The sequence below is a fragment of the Dermacentor albipictus genome, chromosome 7 (genome assembly GCF_038994185.2).
Source record: "Dermacentor albipictus isolate Rhodes 1998 colony chromosome 7, USDA_Dalb.pri_finalv2, whole genome shotgun sequence".
Lineage (NCBI taxonomy): Eukaryota > Metazoa > Arthropoda > Arachnida > Ixodida > Ixodidae > Dermacentor > Dermacentor albipictus.
Window position 1 is genome coordinate 67846670 of NC_091827.1, and position 25483 is coordinate 67872152.

The following is a 25483-nucleotide window of genomic DNA, read 5'->3' on the forward strand; positions in this document are numbered from 1 at the left end:
AACTTGCTCGTTTGCAACAACGTAGCCACGGTGGATGCTGTTATAAAAGAGTGCCGCCGCCTGGAACTCGCCAAAAGCCGACGTATTGACCAGCAGTTTGCCCGTCTGCCCAACACCCCAGCGACATCTTCCTGTGCCGACGCTCCTCGTCCCAACAACACTGCCGATGTTACCAGGATCGTCCGGCGTGAGATCGAGGCCGCCTATCCGGCTGCCTTCGACTCCAGTCCCACCAACACATCTGCAGTCACGGTCTCACTGATCCAGGCAGTTGTCCGCCAGGAGTTTGAAAACATGGGTGTTCACACCATCTGCTCGGCCCATCGCCCTGATACCCGCCCGGCTTCTTCGATTTCGCCCCGTCCCGCATCTTCTTACCCACCACGTTTCCGCAACCCATCTGAATAGCGCACTGCTGACGACAAGCCTATTTGTTTCCACTGCCATCGAATCGGGCACATTTCTCGGTACTGTCGTAGTCGCTGGAGTTCCCCGATCCGGTCTACTTATACTGCCTACTCTCGCCCCTCCGGTGGCCCTTCTCGTCCCTATGCCGCACGCTCCGATAATGCCGCCACTGATTCTCCTGCAACGAACCGCCCCTATTCTCGTTCGCCTTCGCCCCAACGACGACAATCTCGCTCTCCCCAGCCCCGTCGCTCCTACTCACCGACTCCCTTCAGACGCCCCTCCCAGCCGGAAAACTAGACGATGCAGCGCCTCGAGGTGACGCTGCATTGCTCCCTACGCCGCCAAATCCTCCACTGACTTTGCCCACTCATCTGAACCTTCTTGACGTGCAAGTCGATGGTGTTTCTGTGTCTGCACTCATAGACACTGGAGCGCATTTGTCCGTAATGAGCGCTGACCTTCGTAACCGGCTCAAGAAAATTATAACGCCCGCCACGACGCCTGTTGTCCGTGTCGCCGATGGCGGAACAGCCCCCGTCATTGGTATGTGTACCGCCCGCGTCTCCTTCGCCGATCACTCAACAATCGTGCTATTCACAGTCATCGCCGACTGTCCCCACGACATCATCCTCGGCTTAGACTTCCTCTCCGCACATTCTGCTCTCATCGACTGTTCCGCCAGTACTCTCCGCCTTGACCTGCCTGTTCTGGATCCTGCTGAACCCCACCCCAGTCGCCTCAGTTCCGCCGTCTTCGTTCGCTTGCCACCTTCGGCACTGACCTACGTTGACCTAGTGTCATCCCCACCAGTCCCCGACGGTCACTACATCGCGGCTCCTATGCAAGACGTCCTCCTTCCACACGGGATCACAGTACCCCATACAGTTTTATCTATTACGGCGAATTGCGTCTGCCTGCCAGTGGTCAACTTTGGCTTGACGACCCAAGTGCTGCCACGTGGGATGTCTTTGGCCCAGCTTTGTTCATTCGAGGATCACTCAGTAGCATCCATTGCAGTAGACGACACTTCATCCCATACTCCTCTACCATCGCAGTCGACAAATTGTACCATCGCTGACCTACTGAAAATGATTGCCCCCGACTTGCCCTCCGAGCACGCTCGTGAACTCTACCGCGTTGTGTTTTCCTACCACGATATTTTTGACTTTAACGATCGTCCTTTGGCCCAAACTACAGCTGTCAAACAACGCATTAATACCGGCGATGCCCCTCCTATTCATCGCCGCCCGTATCGAGTGTCCCCAGCTGAGCGTCAAGTTATTCACGCAGAAGTTCGCAAAATGCTTGCCAAGAACATTATTGAACCGTCATGTAGTCCTTGGGCGTCACCGGTTGTGCTGGTAAAAAAGAAGGATGGCTCATGGCGCTTTTGCGTGGATTATCGGCACCTTAACAGGGTTACCAAAAAGGACGTGTATCCCCTACCTCGGATTGATGACGCCCTTGACTGCCTCCACGGTGCTCGCTATTTCTCCTCTATTGACCTTCGCTCCGGCTATTGGCAGATTGCCGTGGACGATCTCGACCGCGAGAAGACTGCCTTTGTAACACCCGACGGTCTTTATCAATTCAAGGTGATGCCGTTCGGCCTATGTAACGCTCCTGCCACTTTTGAACGCATGATGGACTCCCTTCTTCACGGTTTCAAATGGTCCACGTGCTTGCGCTACTTGGACGACGTTATCGTATTCTCCCCAACGTTCGCTACGCACTTCGAGCGCCTCTCAGCAGTCCTGGACGTTTTTCGGCGAGCCGGTCTGCAATTCAACGCATCGAAGTGCCAATTCGGCCGTCGCCAGATTACCGTCCTTGGACATCTCGTTGACGCGAACGGAGTGCAACAGGACCCAGGCAAGATCCATGCTGTTGCGCACTTCCCTGTTCCGACGTGTGTCAAGGATGTGCGCAGCTTCATCGGCCTTTGTTCGTACTTCCGCCGTTTCGTGAGGAATTTCGCCGCCATAGCACGACCACTAACCGACCTTTTGAAAAAAGACGCGCCTTTCCAGTGGGGCGATAACGAGGCCTCTGCATTCTCTCATCTAATCGACATTCTCACAACGCCTCCCGTTCTGGCCCATTTCGATCCTTCTGCGCCTACCGAAGTCCGTACTGATGCCAGCGGTCACGGAATTGGAGCAGTACTGGCACAACGCCAGCGTGGCCACGGCCCTGTTATCGCTTACGCCAGCAGGCTCCTCTCACCCGCGGAGCGCAACTATTCCATCACTGAGCGTGAGTGTCTGGCCCTACTTTGGGCGGTTGCGACATTCCGCCCATACTTATATGGCCGATCCTTTTCCGTTGTCACAGACCATAACGCGCTTTGTTGGTTATGCTCATTGAAAGACCCTTCAGGAAGACTTGGTCGCTGGGCCTTACGCCTCCAAGAATATTCGTTCTCTGTCACCTATAAATCTGGCCGACTACACAAGGACGCTGACTGCCTGTCTCGCTACCCGGTAGACGAGCCTGACGACGCCGACAGTAGTACCGCCGACGGCATTTTCTCTGTGTCTGCCTTCGCTAACATCGCCGATGAGCAGTACCGAGACCTATCGCTGCGAGTACTCATCGAGCGTCTGCGCTCTACACCTACCGACGCATCCGTTCGCCGATATGTCCTCCAGGGCGGCATTCTGTACCGAAGGAGCTTCCTCCCTGATGGCCCTGATCTTCTTCTTGTCGTGCCACAACATCTACGACAGACTGTGCTCTATGAGATGCATGACGCACCCACTGCAGGACATCTTGGGGTAACCCGCACGTACGACCGCGTCCGCCGCCGCTTCTATTGGCCTGGTCTCGCTCGCTCCGTTCGACGCAATGTTGCTGCCTGTGATCCCTGCCAGCGTCGGAAGACACCTCAGGTGCTACCTGCCAGTCATCTCCAGCCGATCACCGTCCCTGTGGAACCGTTCTTTCGTGTTGGATTAGACCTGCTCGGTCCCTTTCCCACGTCATCCTCTGGGAACAAATGGGTAGCCGTCGCGACTGATTACGCCACCCGATACGCTATCACTCGGGCTCTCCCTACCAGCTGCGCCACTGACGTCGCGGACTTTCTCTTGCGTGACATTATCTTGCTTCATGGCGCCCCGCGCCAGCTGCTTACTGACCGTGGTCGAAACTTCCTCTCGAAAGTTATCGCTGACATTGTGCGTTCCTGTTCCATTCAACACAAACTGACTACTTCATACCATCCTCAAGCCAATGGCCTGACAGAGCGGTTAAGCCGTACTCTTACCGATATGCTGGCCAAGTACGTTTCCAAGGACCACCACGACTGGGACATTGCCTTTCCTTACGTAACATTTGCGTACAATTCTTCCCGGCACGACACCGCCGGATTTTCTCCCTTTTATCTACTGTACGGTCGCGAACCTACCTTGCCCCTAGACACGGCACTTCCTCCTGCTGCGGTCTCAACAAGCGAGTATGCGCGCGACGCCATCGCCCTCGCCGACCATGCACGCCAGCTTGCCCGTGCTCGACTTACGGCCTCACAGACCACTCAGCAGTGTCACTACAACGCCCGCCATCGTGACGTACAGTTTTCACCTGGTGCGCTCGTGCTCCTGTGGTCGCCCTCTCGTCACGTCGGACTTTCAGAGAAGCTTCTTTCGCGATACACAGGGCCCTACCGCGTGCTGCGCCAGGTGACACCTGTGAATTACGAAATTGCTCCTGTGGGCTCAACCTCGTCCTCTCCTGTGGCATCTAGTGATGTCGTACACGTCAGTAGGCTCAAAGCCTACTACACTGCTTCCGATTGCGCTCTTTAGTCGCTCCGGGACGGCGCTTTTGCAGCCGGGGGTAGTGCTACGGCACAATATGTGCGATCACGAAAGGCCAGCAGTGTGAAGACGACGACGACGGTTAGAAGCTTGCGCGGGCTGTCGCCTCTTGGCCAAGCGCAGCGTATTTTTCTTGTAAATATATTTGTACATAGCTTTTCGTCTGCGTCTTCCTACGTAACAATATGCAGGAAGGTTACTCCTTAGTAACCGATCAATAACACCTGCAGATATCACACTGGTTGATCTACTAGTAAAAACTAAACACATTAGTGTTTTCGCCATTGTGTTATGCGCATTGGCAATGTTACTACATCCAAAAGACAATATGATTCAAGAAAAACAAGCAGGCTTATTGTTCTACTTGAATTTCGTCACACCAACATTACGATCACCTGCGATGAACACCACATAATTACATTCGTAAGCATATTGAAGCAAATTTTGTATGAAACAAAAAAAACTCTTCATTACAGCCCAGGGATAGACGGTAAAGGACAACATAAACTATTTTGCCATAATTTAAAGACACTTCACAACCAGGTGTAATTACATTAAATTTATAAACGCTTTCCAAACGCATCTCGCTCTTAACCAACAGACACTCTACGACCTCGTCCGGCGCTGCGGTTAAACCCAAATAGCACATAGTTAACTTGGGAAAACGAATCATTTCCATATAACCCCGTTTCAGTTAGCATAATATGTGTAAATGTAAAGTTGAACTCCTCCACAAGCGCTGGAAATACTTCTTGCTTAGCACAGGCAGAATGAATATTTAGGTGCACCAGAGAGAGGAATTAAATTTTATTTTCAACAAGTTCATTGACGTCTTGAGGACTTCGATAAGTGGTAGTCATGCTAGCATATCCGGTTGCGACTTACGCAGCTCTAAGATGCCAGCTTCTCCAAGTCCTAAGCACAATGGAGGAAATGCGTTTGCACCGCACCCGTTCGACGGAAATACACCATTCCGTTACTATGCCACGCATACGGATACCCCTGGTCACGCGCCCATTCTTTAGCTAAGCCAAGCAACATCCTGTTTAGATTGGTCAGCTTTTCTGGTATCAGAGCTTCTCGGTACCTCACCTTGACGCAGCCAAGCATGTCCAAGTTGTTTGTTACATCGGTCAATAATTCCAGGGGTCATCCCGGCTTTGACAGGAAGTCTAAACAATGTATCCATGTCTTTTGGCCCCAGGACAAGAAGCTTCGCCAATCGTGCGACATTGTCAACCATACTCAACAATTCTTCGTTGTGCGTTGCCAATACACCATGAATTACCAGATTATGCCACCTCCTTTTCTATTCCAGGTCATCTACGGCTAGTCCTAATTGACCTCATCTTTGTCCTAGCGTACCTCGACAGCATCAACACGTTTCCGGATTTCCTTTATCTCTTCGTCCTGGCCGACTATCATGCACAATACTTCACCTTACTTTTTTGACATTAGGCCAACAGCCATCTCAATGCTAACAACATAAGTCGGCAGGTTCTGAAGCTTTTCGTGTTTGGTTAGTATTTCTGTCCACACTAAATGAATATCGATGTCTTTATCGCTACTACCACCTCTCGGACTTAACGAGTAGCATGGCGGATGCAGCCAAGACTTTGAAGATGCTTCAGATTTACTACGAGCAGCAGTCTCTAGCCTCTGTCACTGCAGAGCATTTGCCAAAATGGTATATTTTTTCACATATTGAATATTTTCACACTCATTCCACGAGTCTGTGGAGCCAGTTGCTTAGAAGACATATGACACGACCTGCCATCGATAGCCATATTCCCGTGAGCGCAGCCAGAACAGTGCTAAAGATGTGATGGTTGCGCTCACAATCTACATGTATCTCTTAATGAATAGAGTGGACACCAAAGACCAACCGGATGTTATAGAAATGGTCACGGCACAAGGTTGCATGGTGAGCCCGACAGCAGCATATACCGGCTGGCTCCCCCGTATTCCTTACGCAACAAAAAAAGAAGCACTTTTCTACATAAGGTGACACCTTTGGCAGCAGCGGCGGGACTTTGAAAGTGTATGAAAATAATCAATCTATGGGTACTTCCGTTACTGCCAAAGTGGCAGTAACGGAAGAAAGAGAGGGGCGTAGTCCGCTATCCGTTCAGGCAATATCGCAGTCCGCCATCAGCTATCACCCAAGGCATCAGACAGTATGACGCAGTGTTACCGACTTGAGTGCTGGCGGCCGGCAAAGGTGGTTCAATGCCAAGCAAGGACTTGGTGATTTGACTTGCTGGATTCCTAGGATGCCTAGGACGAGTTTTCGTCACAACCGCAAAAGGTGGTCCCCGGAGCACCAGCGTGCATTTGGGGAAGAGGAAAATATGCAGAAGCTATCAACTATGATCGCCAATCTCAGTGAATAGCCCGAACGAACGCACGAAGGAGCGACCGACATACTCCTCCTCTCTTTCTCCCCATGGTTCTATCTCGCTAGCCACAGTCCCGAGAGCAATAGCCTTCCCAGCACGAACGAGCGAGCGAGCGTTCGAGCAGTGCCGATGGTGTTCGGGGGCAAACGCACATCATGGAAGCGGGTTGTGACCTACCTGGTCATGCAGACAGACCACCTGTTCTCGTGGACGCCAACTGCCAAGGCGCTCATCGCTCAAGTGCAGAAGGTCCAAAAGGCGGTTGACCGTCTGCTGGTCCGCGACAGGGGAAGCATACCGTAACGGTGTACCCGTCTATACGCCGAATCGGCTACGTCAAGGCTTGTTTACGAACTCCCACTCGTAGCCCTCCCACCAGTTCCCGTGCACCACCTGGAACGCCAGCACCGCAAAGTCATCCCGATGGTACCTGACTTGCCAGAGACCTCGCTTGCCGCTGCCACCCTAGACGAGACAAAGACTTGGCCGCTGTTCGTGCTGTTCTGATAATGTGGCCTCCATGACGTTGACAGGCTACATCGCGATCCAGCTAGCGCGGCTCTGCTTTAAGGGTTTCGGAGCCGATCTCATTCGCGCATGGGCAGCTTGTGTTGGCTGTACGAGAATGTGTCGGCCGCCCTCCCATACTAGCCATCCAGCCACCTACTCCGCACCATCAGCCATTGGAGGTCTCTACTACGCTGGAGAGCCTCACGAAAAGGCGATCACCGTCCTGCGCCTTCTACCGGGCGCCAGTGTTCCTATTGAAAAACCGGCTGGACGGAAATCTCCACATCTACAAGGACGGCTCCGTCCATGCAGACTCCGGATCTGCCTCTGCCTTCTGCGTGATCGCTGTGGTTATGTGCTCGGGAGTGTGCCGGCTGCCCTTCGTGGCAAGCTCCGGCGCTGTTAAGGTGGCTGGCCTTTTTCTGGCTGCTGGCATGCTGGCGGAGGACCCCCCGGATTCCACGGTTGCGATCATCTGCGACTCGCCGGCGGCGCTCCTAGCGCTTCATCTACCGGGAACCACCCACCCTGGCGTTTCCCTGATGGCGAAACGCTTCGCCGTTTGGCCGACGGTAAAGCAAAGACCGGGCATCATCCGCGGCCTTCTCAGCGATCAGCGAGGACGAAACAATCGACCATCTGCTTTGTTCCTTCCCCGCCTTCTCCAAAGAGAGGGCTTCTCTCAACCTCTAATTCCGACGGCACGGACTCCCATCGCTATCCATGCCGACACAATGGCTGCTACATCACAAACATTCTTACGTTACTGGCGGACACGGGGATATAGTGTAAATCGGAAATGCGACGTTTCGCTACTGCTGGCAGCGATACCTAACGGTACTGGATGCTGCAATCGCCTCTCTCTTCCCTCTTTTCTTTCTTCTTTATGCCCCCATTCCTTTCTCGAGGGTGCTCAGTCGTGCTACCTAAATGGCTGCAGAATATAATGCCGCTTCGTCTTCACAGTCGCATTCTCTCTATCGAGCGACAGCACGCTCAACCCCTTACTTCCCTACCCATCACTCTGTTATGCTAGAATTCACGCACGACGGCCACCGCTAACCCTCCTCGCAACTCGGTTGCCCGAGAGCACATGCCATATCCCTCGGCGCGTTTTTTCGCGATCCCTTCCCCAAGTCTGACCAACGTCGTAAAGCATACCTAGCCAAATAGCTAGTCGAATAACCAAAGGAGGCTATTCGATTTAGAAAAAAGGCACGTGGGGTTTAAATTGGGCCAATTCCAGAGGTAGTTCCAACTTCCAGCACACTGATGGAACTGTGGGCCGAACACTCACGCACTATCAATGCTGCATGCGCAGAGGCATTGTTATGGTGTACGGGATCAAGCACTCCGCTTTCAACAAGTTTGGTCGCAGGTTACGCACGCTATCTTAACGCGGCACCTCAAGACCTTAAGGTAGAAAGGAGCCTTGATAATTTGGCCCTAAAAGTGCAGATTCGTAGTGCGGAAGACCCATTCAACATCCTTTGCTTCTTCCCCTATTCACCCGTGCATTTTTTTTCTTTTGCCTTTGGCTCATCTCTAACTTTTCACTTTATTGCTTTGCTACTTCAGCTCGATTAGTATATTTCTCTTTCTTCCTCGAAGACGAAACCTTGCAAGAATTTATTGTTTTCGTAGAAAGTTTTCCCATCAATCCAACAATATTTTCGTTGCTTCCTCTCCTTCAGTAATTCCAGCACCATATTGGCAATTATATTTTTCAGTTCCAAAACGTCACTCAGTATTAGGTGAATCGGCAGCTCACAAAAACCAAATGCATCTGATGTAATTCTAACAGCAATTGAACACAAGAGAAGACATGCGCGCCATCGACATGTTTGTATCTCCGTCAGGGGTTTTTTGGTGGCGGTTCATCGATGTGCATTTCGACGTGAAAATAAAAAAGGAGCATTGTTGCCGAAAGGCGATACATTGATTGCAATGTGAGACTAGTGGAGAGCTATACGAAGTCATGAAAGGAGTTTTATCGGCCGTATAAACTTGTCAACACAATGCGACTAACTAAGTTAATGTTAACGCTGGAGTGAGAAGCATGGTAGCAGCAGCGAGCGATTTAGTCCTTGCGCTGCGTCTCGCATCAACGAGAACTAAGCTGTGAAATCGCTGTGCGTGACGGACTCTGTCCCCGTCGCAGATGCATTTCAAGATAAGCGGCCTGGGTGGGCGGGCACGACCGCACGGGACGCCCGGATTAAAACCCACCCTCCCTCGAGAACTTCCATTGCGACGGAAGACAGCGCGCATCTTTCCCGGTCTCTACGCTTGTGCGCGCGAGATTGAGCCGCAATTGGCGTCTGAACCTCCGAGGGTGTCACTCGCACGTACAGCACACGGCGCGCGGCCACGATATTATTGCACTTGAATTTTATGCCGAACGTCAAAGTGACGCGGGCGGCAGAAATGTGCCTGGAGTGTCCATATAGTTGCTAAGGCAATAAAAGTGGTTGCGTATGGTGCACGCATAAAATTCTGCCTTGTAATGTACAGCAGCCCGGTCGGTACAAGAGGTTAACGTACCGGGTTTTCCGAGCGGAGAGCTGCACCATAGCTACACTTAGTCATATTTCACTATCGATTCACTGCATAATTCTTCGGGCCAGACCTCGTACGTACGCTTAAGTGCTGAAATACTTTACGACGGCGTACCTTCGGAACATAACATACCAAAACACATGGCGTGGAGCTACTGCTATCGGAGCCAAGGCACCTCTTCTTTGCGTGCATGTTATCTTCAGCAAATCCCGCTCTCGGACTGGCGCTCTCAGTTACATTTTCCAAAGTAATTTCAATAGTGCGTCGTAGCCTTGCCAATGGAGCAAATTTCTGAAATGATTTGGCGCGGCAAAACAAATTTTTTATTTTATAACTCTGAAAATCTCTTTCCTTTTTTGGAATAGTTGGGATTTCTTATTTTAATTATTACTTTTCGCACTTATGACAGGGATACACCTAATTGCCTGCTCCCTCATTTCTGCTTTTGTTCGTTATCTTGTCTTCTGCCTTTCCTTCTGTTGCTGCCACTAGCTGCTGCCAGCAAGTGTACTTCTTTAAAAGCGAACCTTTTCTTTGCGAAGCTCAGAAGGTTTCGTGACCGTCTCTGCGGCCTGGCTTTATCCTTGATGAATAGGCAAACCAATTACAACGGGCGAGCACGCTGCGCCCTCGGATAGCTTCCTCGCAGCAGCAGCAGCCTCTGCGCATTCGCGGCTGCTTTGCAATGACAAAGTGGACGCTTCTTGCGCATAGAACGGATTCGAAGTTCACCACGTTCTGGCGCGTGTGCTGCCTCTTAGAGCATGATGCGTTCAAGGCGGCCGTCGTTTGAGGTGTGTGCCCCCGCGCGCGTGTGCGCCCTTGTGTGTGTGTGTGTGTGTGTGTGTGTGTGTGTGTGTGTGTTTGTGTGTGTGTTTGTGTGTGTGCGTGTGTGTGTGTGCCCATGTGCACTAAACACAGCTTCGCTGTATATGAATTCCAACTCGTTGTATCTGTTGCGATTCGTTTTTGCGGACTAATTTCCCCACTTTGCTGATGACTCACTTCATGAACTTCTCAGACAGGCCTCACTCGACGAAGCGCGCCTCGTAAGGATACACATAAACTTTCTTGCTCTCCACTAAATGCGCGAGTGGGGTTGCGAAAGCTTTTTCTAAAATATTGACATTTCTGTATTTGCTAATGATGATATGAACGGTTCTACGGTGCAAGGGACAATAATGGCGGAAGAGCGCCAATCTATGGTCTAATGTAGCAGATGGATTGGTAATGCCAACGGTGCATCTATATAAGTAGCGTTGCTATATAGAAGCCAAAGAATTCTTGTTGCTGTGAAGTGCGAAAAGTATATACGTGTTAAAACATCGACAATGTCTGGTGAAGTGTGCGACTGAGACGAGAGTTGAAATACTGAAAAGAATCAATGTCAGTAGCACTGCTGTCTCGTCAGGGTGCAAGCATTTGGAGGCGCGCACTCCACCAAACTCATCTATCTCTGCTATCACCGCAGAAGCCTCTTGTGGGAGGATGCACTACGAATCTAGTGGGCTAATTACCTGCAACACAACTTCATTTAGAAAACTTAAAGCAGCTTTGGCAATGAAAGATGGTTCCGCATCAAGTAACATTGTTGAGTGAAGAGGAGTATGCAGTTGATAAGCTGTAGGAAAGTGCTTTCTTCGCTCATCTTCTGCCTCCCGCCACTCCAGAAAGACATGGAGTACGTTCAGCCGTTCGATACATCTACCACAAATGGGAGGTTCATCGCCAGTGTCCCATATGTGTGCCCTATTCTCAATCAACAAAATAGGACATGTTTTCGTCGCGCTTTTGCTATGGATGGCCAATTGTCTACACGTGGCTTGTATAAATTGAGATTCTTCGTGGTACCTTCGTCCCAGATGGATTGCCAAAAAGAGCTGAACATTTTCCATAGGAATGAGCTATTGGGCAAAGTCTTGCCGCCAAATCTGGGTCATAACCCTGCTACAAAAGTTGAATAACAATAGCTCTCGCACATTTGATTGGAAGACATCCAGCAGCCCAAGTAGTGTTGAAAAGTGGGAGAAGTGTCAGTTTTTTATCAGTATGCACGTTGTTAAATAAGTCAAACATGACTAGAAATAGTGTAGTCTTTGCCTATTCCACAAGGTTTTTCAGTCTTACCACGTGCTTATCAACTTATCAAGTTATCATCCCACCTTTCAATGTTTCATCCCGTTCTGACCCTAGATATAAAGTTGTCGTCTCCTCCTCTCGAACGAACAAGTATCAAGATTCTTTTTTTACCCCGCACAAGTGCCGACTGGAACCACCTTCCTGCTGCCATCATTCAGATCACAGATATACCTTCCTTCAAAAGAGCAGTTTACCACGCTTTCGCTTAACGGTGTCTGCATACCACTATGTGCATATTACATTCCTTTGTTATGTACCACTCCTTTCTATAGTGCCTCAGGGACTTGGAAGTATGTGTAATAAATAAATAGACAAAGCCTCGAGGTTCGGACTAGCATTGGAGCCAAGGCCCCATTGTTTCGCGTGCATGTTACCTTAGGCACACCCAGCTTTCGGACTGCTTTTCTCAGTGGCATTCTTCAATGTAACATAAAGAATGCCTCACAGCATTAACAGCGCAGGAACCTTATGAAAGAATTTGGTGCACCTGAACAGTCTTTTATTCAAGAACTCTGAAAGAAACTTTCATTTAAAACAGCTCGATTGTTTTGTTTAAATTTGGACCTTTCGTACTTATGACAAAGAAGACTCCTATTGTAATTGCTTGCTCACTCATTTGTATGTTTCCTTAGTACCTTGTTTTCATGCCTTTCTTTTGGTTAGTGGGACCAGCTGCTGCCACCGACCATACCTTCTTTCTTTCATTCTTTAAAACGACGCTTTTCCTTGCGAATATGGGCGGGTTTCATGACCGTGCATGAGGCCTGGCCTTTTCGTTTATGAACAAACAGGCCAACCGATATGTACAAAGCACGCACGCCCCATGCCCCGCTGGGTTCCCTGCAGCACCAGCAGCCTTCGACCATCCGCGGCACCAGAGTAATGAGGAAGTGAATGCTTCTTGCGGATAAAACGCACTCGACTTTCACTACATACGCAAGCGCATGCTGCCTCTGAAACCACGATGCGTTCAAGGCGTCCGTCGTTAAGGATGTGTGCGGCCGCGTGGCTGCGCCGGAAAGGCGGTGGTCCCGGGTTCGAGTCCTGGACCAGGACAAATTTTCCTTCAACTGCGAGGCTTTCTTCTTGAGGAACCAGTATGGGCTTCCACTGTAGCAATTGCTACGATTTGGTGGATGTCTCATATTCCCTTTATTAATTACTTCCCCCCACTTTGCGGCTTTCCGCAGAGCTATTACGTCGAACACTTGCTTTTGCTTCTAGTTATGAATATATATTCGACTTCGCCCTGCCATCTTCTAGCCGCCTGGTTAGCTAAGATGGTACAGTGGTTGCCCCGTAAAGGTGGTGGTCGCGGGCTCGAGTCCCGGAGCAGGACGAATTCATCTCAAACTTCCAGGTCTTTCTTTCTTGAAACCCATATGAGTTTAGACATATGAACGACAACGACCTCTTCCCCAATACCATGGTTGGCTTCCGCCCGAAACTTTCTGCTCAAGATGTCATGATTCAGCTAAAGCACCAAATTATCGATGGCGACAAAAGCTCCAGGCTGGACACCAGAGCCATCCTGGAGCTAGACCTAACCAAGGCCTTCGATAACGTCACGCATGAGGCCATACTGAACCAACTGGCAGAACTCCAGGTTGGACATCGAACATATAACTACGTGAAGAATTTTCTTACAGGTCCCACGGCCACCATTACCATCGGAGGGTTGCAGTCGCCAATTATTCACTTCGGCAGCAAAGGCACGCCGCAAGGATCGGTTCTATCCCCTTTTCTGTTTAACGTGGCCTTGTTCGGACTACCGCCTGCATTAGCTAGCATCCCCAACCTCAAGCATAGCCTCTACGCAGACGATATCACCCTGTAGGTCACCGGGGGCAGCGACGGGGACATCCAAGACACGCTGCAGCAAGCCATCAACAAGGTCGTTGCATACGTAGGACCGCGTGGCCTGGCATGTTCCCCACAGAAATCGGAGCTCCTTCTGTGCAAGCCTAATCGGGAGGTCGACGTCCAGACCCTCACCCACCCGATATAGAACTTCACGTGCACCAGCAACGCATACCTAAAGTACCTAGCATTTGTATCCTTGGCTTACGCATCCAAGAAAACGGCAGAAACACGGAGATACTCAAGCAAATAGATAATCATGTACACCAAACCACTCGCCTCATTGCACACATCGGAAATCGACATCACGGCATGAAGGAAAACAACCTTATACGCCTGGTAACCGCCTACGTCCTGAGCAGGATCACCTATGTCGCCCAGTACCTTAGCCTCAATGCAACTGACAAGCTCAAGCTCAATACCATGATCAATAGGGCCTATAAACAAGCCCTACATCTTCCCATCACCTCCTCTAACGAGAAACTGGACGCCCTAGGCATTCATAACACCATAGACGAGCTTATTGAAGCGCACGGTATTAGCAAATACGAACGACTTGCCAATTCCACCACGGGCAGGCACATCCTAGGCACCCTAGGCATAACCTACACCACGCAATTCGGATCAAAAGTACCCATCCATCCAAACATTCGTGATCAGCTAGTTATCCCGCCCATACCACCCTGAACACCCTGAACACAATATGCACCCTGAACACAATCCGGAGCGGCGTGCAGAAAGAGCTAAACAACTACAAAAGCGCTAAGACCAAGCCGCCGACGTAACCTACGTGGACGCAGCAGAGTACCCCAACCAAAACGCCATGGCGGTCGTCGCAGTCGGGGGTTCGCAATACCACCTTTCCGCGGCCGCATCAATATTCGCCACGCAACCCGAAGTAGGAGAAGAAACGGCCATCGCTTTGGCCTACGCGGCTACCAATGCACACTGCATCATGAGTGATTCAAAAACGGCCATTCGTAACTAGGCAAGAGGACTGATAGCACCCCAAGCGCAGAAGATTCTCTCTGGCACTCCTCCCTCAAGGCAACGCCGCGTGCAGATCATCTGGGCCCCTGGTCACTCGCGTCTGGCTGGAAACGAATCCACCCACGATGCCGCCCGAGCTCTCGCACACCAGGCGCATCATCCTTCTCTTGCGTTTTCCGATCCCGACCCGCCCTCTGTTCTGCATCGCGGTCACACACGGGACCGAATGGTCACGTTCAGAGAAATTCTCCTGCACTATCGCAGAGAGCGGTTACGCTACCCCCCAGCACGCGAAACACTGAATAAGTCTCAATCCACCACTTGGCGACTCCTTCAGACACGAATTTTTCCGAGCCCCGTGCTTAACAATCGCATGTACCGCGATGCATACTCACCACTCTGCAAAGCGTGAGAGGCCCGCGCCGACCTCAATAATATTATCTGGCAATGCCCCAAAGCCTCACCCCCCAACACCTCCCGCACTAACACACGCATCATTAGTACGGCCGAGCAGTGGGAGAAATTGCTGCTCAGCTTGGAACCAGAGGAGCAGCTCTGGGCCGTCCGGATGGCCGAAGATGCCGCCAGAAAGCAAGGACTGGCCGCCGTCTGAGGAAGGGGGGGATTGGGGGTTAGTCTCCCGACCCCCGCCACCCCTCAACTCTATCAAGGACACAATAAAGTTTTATCTCTCTCTCTATCGTAGCAATTGCTGCGATTGGGTGTATGTCTCATTTTTCCTTTACTAATGAAGCTAAACATGTAACGATACGATCAAAAGCCTTCGCTTGGTCGAGCAATAGGAAACAGTCTGAAATGAGTGTCCTAGAAGCGAAGGTAAAACGATTCTTCTTCAATGCTAAATATGAATTATTGGTTGCCTTGGCACGCTACAGATTTGCCCCTTGCCGATTATGTCTAAATGGGCACCCCTTATTTTTCAGTTTTCTTTTTGCTGGCATTGACAAGAGTTTCTTGTAATTCACATTTTGTAATCGGCCGCCAACAAATTGGGTCTAAGATCTGGCCGCCTGGCTCTGGAAACAGCACAATACGCCTATCGCGGATGTAATCTGGCCGAGCGCCATCTATTGTGAGCCTAATAATACTAGACGAAAGAGTTCCTCCGACAGTATCCAAAAAGCGCACGCAGGCTGGTCGGCGATGCAATCTGGGCCGGGCGCAGAAGAGGCGTTCATGTCTTTAATCACTACATCCAGTCCTTCGAGCGTCGATGGCTCGCATAGCTGCTGTAGGACGTTATCTGATGCGTGGGCAGGTTTCGAGAAAATTCCCTCAGTCGTTCCTAGTAATAATTCCTGGCTCAACCGCCTTCTTCGGCAGTGAACACCTCCATGACGCGCTGTGCAAGGACTGCGCTTATGTCTGACGAAAGGTCACAGTGAGTACCATAAGGAAGCATGACATATGGCATCCGAGTAGAGCTTTTCGCCTCCACCGACCCGTTCGTATGTACTGGAGGACTAGATGTCTAGAGGACTAGAGGACTTGAGGACTAGAGGACTAGATGTGCTAGATCAGATAGAGATATTCCCTCGGAGGAAGCGTTATTGGAAACTTTCGAAGACCGTATGAGCAATGTTTTTTACCTAGCTTTGAACATGTCCAAGTATACTTGCGTTGCAAACGTGAGCGTGTCTGCGTTGCGGACAATTCGCATTCCATCTAATATTTGATTTATTTCGTAGTTGCGTGATCCGCATTTTCTATCGCGTTGATTTCGAGTGAGTAACGGGTACCACGCAGCCTTATAATCGTCCTAACAGAAGTAGTGCTCCACGTCACCCGGGCACAAATATTCTAATCAAGCGCCCATATTTCTGTGATGCTTTCGGAATCTGTGAGAAGACTGACGTTCATTCGCCATGAATCGCTTCTCGATGCAGTTTCGCTGAGATCAAGGCGTACGGACAAAGTACAATGGTTGGCGCTCTTGGGCCACTTCTATCCCTTGCACCAATAAACTCCAATTGTCATCGTCGAAGTACGATGGTCCAAGATGCGGGTGGTATACCGCGCCTAAGTATAGGATTTGCCACTTTCAAAGTGACAACTTAATTCTGCGGGAAAAGCGAATTTATCCAGTCTATTTGCTCACCAGAATCTTTTCAAAGTTGACCTCAATGCGTCATCGTTCAGCTGTGTCCACGCATCGGAAACACGGAGCCGCTGAGTGAGGCGACGTAACGGCCGTGTTTCTCGAAGGGAGCGTCCGGGTCTGCCAGAGTCGCGGCCTTCGTTTAAGGAAGCGTTCGACTGTGAACGCCGGGTAAGTCTCCAGCGTACAGGTGTCTAGTGATTATAAAAATTCTGTGGAATATAACTGACATGAGGGTTTATAATCTGAGAACGCCTGCCAAACGCACCCCAGTCTATTCTTATTCTTCTGATTATTTGAGTCTCATGATCCGGATCCTCGGTCACTACCTGTCCTAAGTAGATGTATTAATACATCCAGCTTGATATTACCTTCCAAATTTATTCATTGATTAACTCTCTTAGCATTGGTACGACGTCTGCCCGAAATATTCACTCAGTGACTCAGCAATGACATGGGAACTGTACATATGGTGTAGTGCCTATATCGCTAATGCTCTGACTCTTCTCGTGTTTAGCCAAAAATCGACTGGCAACATGCGCCCGTCCATTCCAGACCTACGATATGCTCTATTTCAAAAGTGGGGGTTTAAGGACACCGCTCACACGCCGAAAGACACGATATATCAAGATGAAGAAGTCAGCGACGGCAAAACGGGCCCCAAAGTTCAATACGTCAAGCCATGTCCAAAAATTATGCTCATGCAAAAAAAAAGAAAAAAAAAGCACTGATGCTCGGCGATCGCGCGAAGTGGAACACCTCTCCAGGTTTGTCGATGGCCCGGAACCCTGTAACATGCAGAGAGCGGAAATACACCTTCCTCATGATGCAAGCGAAAAGCATCTTCATGTTACACGCTTAGATAAGGGTACCGCTCACTGAGGAACCCGATGTGCTCAACTTTTTCGTAGCTTTTCGTTTACTCTCTTTCTACCGACCGCTGAAGTCTGTTTCTGTTATATATGTCTGTTAATATCTTGTTTATATGTGTGCATTGCTTCTACCTTAGGAAGAAGATAGTCGACTTTACTTACTGGATGCTTTAAGGAGAAATGCGCTGTTTGCGGCACAATGGTATCTGCTGGGATAGGCACGTCTCGTCTCTCGCACGGCGTCTGCTGGGGATGGGGGCGGTGGCCTCAAATCACCTGAGGGCGTGACCTGTTGGTAGACTCGTTGGTTGAGCCGAGGACATCATGAACTGTGAAGCGTGCTGTCTGGCTGGTTCCGTGTTCTGAAGGAGAAGTTGTGCCGCTTGAGTCTGCATCTGTTTTGATGGCATCAATAGTGCTCTTTTCCGAAAAGGGTACCGATCTGCTTCCGCACGAGTGCTGCAAGCACCGACGTATGCTCCAAACATGTTAATGCTTCTCCGCGTAACCTGGGATGCATCGATGGCAGCCCAGGAGGGACGCCCGATGACCAACCCTTGCAAGAACTGATCGTTTTCGTAGGAAGTTTTCCAATAAATAAATAAATAAATAAATAAATAAATAAAAAGAAGCCAACCTATCTATGCGGAGCACGCAGGCCGCGTGCTCCGCTGGGTTCCCTGCAGCACCAGCAGCCTTCGACCAACCGCTGCTCCAGGGTAATGAGGAGGTAAACACCTCTTGCGGATACAATGAATTCGAATGTTGCTACGTACGCTCGCGCATGCTACCTCTGAAACCACGATGGGTTTGAAGCGTCCGTCATTCAAGGTGCGTTCGCCCGCGCTTGTGCGCACACGTTTGCGTTTGTGTATGTGTGTTTGTTTGTACGGGCGTGGTCACTGAGACAAAGCTTCGCTTTATATGCATTGCGCCTTGTTGGATCTGCTGCTATTAATTTTGCGGTTTCAGTTCCCCACCTTTGGTGATGACTCCCTTCATTAACTTCTGAAAGAGGCCACAGTCGTGGGAGGACGTCACATAAGAATGCACATTGTATTGTGCAGATAAGAATGAATTTACCTTTCTGGCGCTCAAATAAATGCGCGACGGGGGGTTGTGAAACCTTTTCCTAAATTTTTATATTTCCGCAATTTCTAACTGTTAGGAGCGGCTATACGAACTGTATCAAACCAGTCCCAACCATCATGTTGTTGCTCCGGAGCGTAACGCCAGCCAAACCTGAAAATATGCGTAAGCGTCAGCGCGAAGCTCAACCGAACCCGAACACATTCCGGCCCCGTTACTGTGGTAAATAACAACAATTGAGCGAAAAACGATACAAGTCTTTGTTTGCTTAGGTCGTTTTCAATACCTCTTTTGTGCATAACAATAACTTTTGCTTCCTTCATTTCCTGCTAAACACCGCCGCGTTTAAAGACCGATTATACAAGTGAGTTAGGGCAACGCTAAATTATTTTATTTATTTATTTATTTATTTATTTATTTATTTATTTATTTAGTTATTTATTTGTTACACACTGCAGACCAGTATGGCCCAAGGAGAAAGGACTATATATCTGTACTACGAAAAAAAAAACACGCACACACAACGGAAAGAACAAGAAAAAGCAAACATCACAGCATCTGAGGAAAGAAATTAAAAAAAACTTCATTGTCTAGTCACACAGTGTGCCATGAGGTTCTGTTAATCTATTCCATTCAGACACAGAACGCGGAAAAAAAAAGGGAAAACCTAGAAATCTTTGTTTTTGCAAAGTAAGGGGTTAAAACTTTGTCAGATAATGTCGCGCAGGTCTTGTAGACAATGGGAAAAGAAACTGTGTCTGATCAATAGCCATTTTACCATTAACAAGTAAGCTTTAAAATTAAGACGACGTTTTTTTTTCTTCTTGATTCGACTTCATTGTTGTTAGCTTTCGTTAGTTTAGAAGGAGAATCAGTGTACTTAAATTTAGTGTAGAGAAACCTGACAGCTTTACGCTGAATCCCTTATAACATTTAATTGCATGTTTAGTTTAAGTATACCAAACAATAGGCTTAGGTAATACGAATGTGAAATAGGAAATATGTTTTACCAGAGGAGGATGTTTTCGAAGATTATGTTTTGAGTAAGAAAGCTTGCGGAAAGCTGACGCACACATGTTATCAATGTGCAGATTCTAAGAGATGTCATTAGTAATTGTCACTTCAAGGTATTGGTAACAGGCAATCTGTTTCAAACGAAGAAATGTTAGATTGTAAGTATGTTTAGGAAGAATTTTCTTAAGCGGCACACGCAGATAAACAGTTTTATCGGCAATAGCAGTCAAACGTTACATTAGTAGGATTACGATTCAACTCAACCTGCTCATGTACACCCTTGATTTCACGAAATAATACATCATCCGCAAATAACCTAATTTGAGTTCCAGGAGTAATTAAAGAGACAATATCATTTATGTACGAAAGAAGCAGCGAGCGTCCCAGAACGCTTCCTACAGGTATACCTGATCTTACAGGAAGACTTCAGGAATAACAAACATCAACTGAAATAAACTGCGTCCGGTTACGCAGGGAATCAGAAACCCAAGAGGCCAAAATGGCGGGAAGGTTAATATTTATGAGTTCATTGAGCATTTTCTTATGAATAACTCTATCAATCCCATTGCTCAAATCTAAGAATATTGTTGTTCATCATAATCTATGCATGCTTCGAATCAATGAACTACCGTGACCAATTGTATCGCAGTAGAAAACCATCTTCTAAATCCGTGTTGAAAGCTTCTTAGTATTGAGTTTTCATCAAGGAATTGAATTACGTGTTTTCCTAAGTGTTCCAATAATTTACAACAAGAACATGTTAAGGATATTGGACGATCATTTCTTAATAACAAATGGTCACCTTCTTTGTAGATGGGTGAAACTTGAGCTGTCTGCCATTCATCAGGTAGCCTCGCAGTTAATAGTGAACATCGAAATAAAATCCCAAGAAATTTAGCGATAGTTTCGGAATAGCGATGAAGAAAAATATTGGACAAATGATCAGGACCACAAGCCGACTCTGTTGTCAGACTTAACATCATTGCGACTGCACAATGTCATGACATAAAATCAACCTGGGATGCTAAAAATCCCCACGACGCAGATTCACGCGTGTACTTGCTTTCGAAAACACTCCAGTATTAAAATATACAGCGATAACCTGTTGGCCTGGAACAAAGTTACCACCAACCGAAACCTCCGTCACGTGCCTATCAGCATCGCAAAAATAGTTGCGAAATTTTCGTGGGTCATTTTTCATAAAGTTAGTACAGTTCTTGTGAAAAAAAACTCCTTAGACTCGTCCATTGCATGTGCGGGAGCGTTTTCGATATCATTAATGAAAATAGGATTGGAAGTAGACCTTTCGGCCCGATTTAGTTTCTGTTTTAAATGAACAATCTGAAGCATTATCCAAGGTGTACGTTTGGCAAAAACCTATTACATATAAGCATACTTAAGCACATATAAGCATACTTTTTCCATAGCAGAGATACGTTATCATTCTTTTTAGCAAAGTCACTCAGGCCATTTTACACATGAGCAATCACAAAAGCATCATCAGCTCTGTCGTAATCTCTAAAATAGCGTATGCTACTAGTTTTACCTATACCGGTATAGGTAAAACTAGTAGCATACGCTATTTTAGAGATTACGCCATATTTCATCTCTTATTCTATTATTTGATCTGTTACTTCATGTGTCACATAGGTAATATGTTTCACTTAAGAACTAATGGGTCTTCACTATTGCTCACTTTCATTTGTTTGAAAATTGACAGCACTTCGGCATTACTACATAAAGGAAGAAATACGGTAATAAGGTGGGGACTTATATCGTCAAGTGCACCCGACTCATGCGCGCTAGCCAGCAACGCTGCGAAATAGTAATTAAATTTGTCTACTAGTTCAACAGCACTAAAAATACTGCCTTCGGGATATACATTATCAGGGGAGCCAGTGCAAGAGCACCCCAATAGTGAGCTTAACTTAGCTTAACTTGTGGGCTAGGTGACAGCAGTGCCGGCAAGATGCTTACCCGAATATTTTTCTTCGTGCAGCTTCTCGATTGCCTGGCTGTTCGCGTTGAGTGCTATGCTGCTCCCTTTGGCTGCAACATTTCTTGGTGTCCAGCTGGCGTCTGCTCTCAAGGTGGGCACGTGCAGCGCACTGACGATGTGTGTCTGAACTGCCCTGTCACCCTGTGTGAAAGCCCTGGCCCGTTCATTGGCGTATCTGGCGAGCCCCTGCACGCCTTTGCCTACGCCTCACTGGATCAGCCGGCTATCAGCGGTCTCCGCACTCCTATTACGTCATCTACCTAGGATATAAACGCGTTGCCCCCAGCGCCCTTCTGGTAGGGCAATATTGGCTACACTCAATATCCCAGCATACCCCATTTATCTCACCTAGCGGGCCGTACCTCTCCCTCGTTTGATGAGATCCAAAAAACAGTAGCCCCAATTCCAAAGAATATGCATCCCAAGTACAACAAACAAAGGCGCAAAGCACGCGGAAAACACATTCAATCAGCGTACGATATTAACCATACACTGTAAAAAATTTCCGTAATTTTACGGTCAAACCTGCCGTAAAAATTACGTAGACCGTTCAGTTTCATGAAAAACGGCGGAATTCTACGTAAAAAAACGGACGTGAGCTCTGTTTTTTGAAATACGGAGAACCGTCCGTAATTTCATGTGGAGGGCAACTGAGCACGTTAAGAGCGAAAAATCAACACGCAACGAATATAAAGAAAAGACACCGCCCACGTTTACCAGCAGTTACATAATATCACCATAGGTAACGCTGCTTGAACATTATTCATAGGCGAATCGTAGTACGCACGCACAAACGGAAGAGGTTTCAGCGGTGGCGCTGCTTACCACCCTTCATCGCTTCTACACGACGGGTTGCATTTCTCCGCCTCAACAGCATAGAGTGGACAGCGGCTGGAAATGGCGGTGTGCGGTGGTGGTATACCTGTTGCATTTGGGATTTCACTGAAAGAATAAGAAGGAATCGACGATGGACTGCTACGCAAGTAAGTGATTTAAGTGTCCTTTTTTGTTGTTGGTGCACGTCGCGCGTGCGAAATGCACCGCGATGGCCGGTGACGGGCTCAACTGTGTTGTGTGAGCATGCCCTGTCAATGCCCTGTAACGACATTCCCGCTTGGCCATGAGGATTGATAAAGCCGCGGCCTTGCGAGACTGTGATAAACGGTGTAGCATTTGTTGTGCTGATTGCATATAGAGTACATTGAGGCGCGTAGGCAACATCAGCGAAGATGTCGTCTGTAGCAGTTCGTTATCGGCTGTATGTGCCAGCTGGTTTACTGACGTTGGCATTCCAGTTTTGCAATGTGTTGTGATGTGTTCTTGGCATTCCAAAATAAAGTGCAGTTAGTGTTCCCCTTAGCAATCTCTCACGGCGCGGTGTAACACTATGTTAGCCGTATTCGGCGACGCATTGCATCACAGCGGAATTCTATTTTTCCTTAAGCTTAGGACGCAGTGTGCTTGGCGTGCATAATCGCTGTGTTCATATGCGTAATTGAAAGACTGCTTCTGGAATCGAAAGTCTGCTTGTGTATGAAGACCTCATAGAGCATGTTACATGCGATGCTTCTACATCACAATGAATGGACGGTGTAGCGTGCTTGCTGCCGTAACATCGTGCGATCTGCAGTGTTACGTAACACTGGTGTAACACGGTGCCTTGGAACACTTTGGGATCGAGCCCGAGCAATCGTGCGCGATCGCACTTGAAAGTTTCCGCGTGGATACCCATTAAGGGTCGCTGGAGAAGAAATTGATTATTTTGCTAGCTGGTAATCGGCATCAGATGTCTCGCGAATTTTTGTTTGTTTTGTTTTTACTTCAGACAGCTACCAGGCTGACTATCAACGTTCTGACGCAATACGTCAGCATTTAACGTAATCTGGGAGTGGATTGCCACGTAAATTTTGCCCATCTGCGGCCATAATTGTAAAGCAAGTGCATGTGATAAGTAATTTTTAACGTAACCTTCACACAGAATAGCGGTGCCCAAAAGTGTGTAATGGACATCCAAAATTACAAAGTTCCAAATTGGTATAAGAAAATCAAAAGATGTGTCAACACTGATGTTAAAGGCTGGTTCTAATACTGACTGTCTCTAGTTGCGTAGACTAATTTTCAGCATATAGGCATTTATACAATAATTATTCTAAAATACATGTTGTGAGTTATGTAGAGCAAAATGTCTGCTGTTTTGCCGAATAGAAGGTGCTTCATGAAGTCTTTTTTTTTAAATGAGCTGAATGATACAATTGAAGACACCAAACAATACCACAGCAATCGGTAATTCGGTGACAAGCTTATGTGCAAGAGCATTTGTATATGAAAATGTTTTTGCTTTACTGTGGATGACCGTCTGAAAATACCTGATAATATTTGCTTCAATTGCAGCTATTGCACCACTGAAGGATGTCTGTGTGCCGGTTTGTGCTCAGTTTCTCAGCCAGTGGGCCTGAGAAAGTGTGCCACAGCAGTCTGTCTAGTAGTGCTCTTTGTTCTGGTAAGCTGTGCCATTCTATTGTATATCTGTCTTGCATATGCAGTCTTAATAGACAGTGACTGCAAATGTTGGTGGAATGACGAGGCCTATGCAAGTAGAGTAATTTTTGCAGATGCATTCAAAGGATAATTGATGATTTGTTTTCCTGTGGCAACAAATTGGTTCAGTATGAGCACGTCGACTTGAAAGGGATATTGTTTCGTACCTGACTTGGTTGCACATATGAGTGGTGTTTAAAAAACACTTATAGTGCCAGAGTTCGAGATTTGAGGCAACAGATAAAACATGCACCAATAAAATAACTGTTTGTCTAGTGTTGGCTTAATGCGTATGCAACAACACTGCACACTGATCGTTAGCACTGTCATGCATGGGCTCCATGGTAACTAAGATTAGCCACGAATAAGCTCACTGTGAGCTAGTGTTGAGCTAACTATAACAGGCGAGTATGCGATGATGTAATTAAGTGCAACATTAGAAGGCAATGTAACAATGTAAAATTATAGCCTGAGCTCACAGCTGCGTTGCGTGGTCAGGCGACCAAAAGATATGAATATTTAAAAGGGAACGAACAGTGCTACTGCCAGTATGAAGTGACAGTGTTGTACACAGCAACATATTCCCTTTGTCCTGTCTGTAGCCCTGTTCGGTTCCCTTCTAAACATGCACCAAGCAGCCCAATTCAGAACGTTCGGCAGGTTGATCTGAATACTTCGATTTGCCAAGCAGGTTAAGTGATGGCACGCTAGCATAGTGGGAGCTATTCTGAAAGTTATGTCTGCTATGAAAATGTGTCATGAAGATACTTCACTGCTAAAAATTTGGTGTACAACTGCACAAAGCAGCATCAGTAGCTATGTTGCTCCCGCATGTTGGGTCAAGGGTCTGTGCATGTTCTGTAAGATAATCCTTGAGTCGTCGGCCGGTTTGTCCTACATAATTGCGGCTGCAGGACAGTGGGATATTGTAAACAGCACCAACCGTAGTACCTATGAACTCCAGCACATACTTTTTGATGTAAACTTCACGTGTTGCCCTGGTCCGGTTAACATTTTGTACATGCCCAGATTGCTTGGCACTGAAAATAAAAAGGTAGTTTCAACTCTCTGAGCAATTTGCTTGAATTGATGGTTGCCTTTGTGTACAGATTGCATAACAGCCATAGGCCTTGGCTTTCTCGAAGTTGTCTGACCTGAGACGTCAA

The 25483-nt window shown here is 48.0% G+C and overlaps 1 protein-coding gene across 7 annotated transcripts in view; it reads right to left on the reverse strand.

The window, feature by feature from the left end:
• The window catches only part of LOC139048006 (uncharacterized), a 331798-nt gene that overhangs the window by 152337 nt on the left and 153978 nt on the right, over nucleotides 1–25483 (reverse strand). For 5 of the 7 annotated variants that reach the window (XR_011507430.1, XR_011507433.1, XR_011507432.1 and 2 more), the window contains one exon: nucleotides 17840–18039. The exons of the other annotated variants lie outside the window; for them this stretch is intronic. The gene's annotated coding sequence lies outside the window, so the exon portion shown is untranslated. The remainder of the gene's footprint in view (nucleotides 1–17839; nucleotides 18040–25483) is intronic. 7 annotated transcript variants of the gene reach the window in all.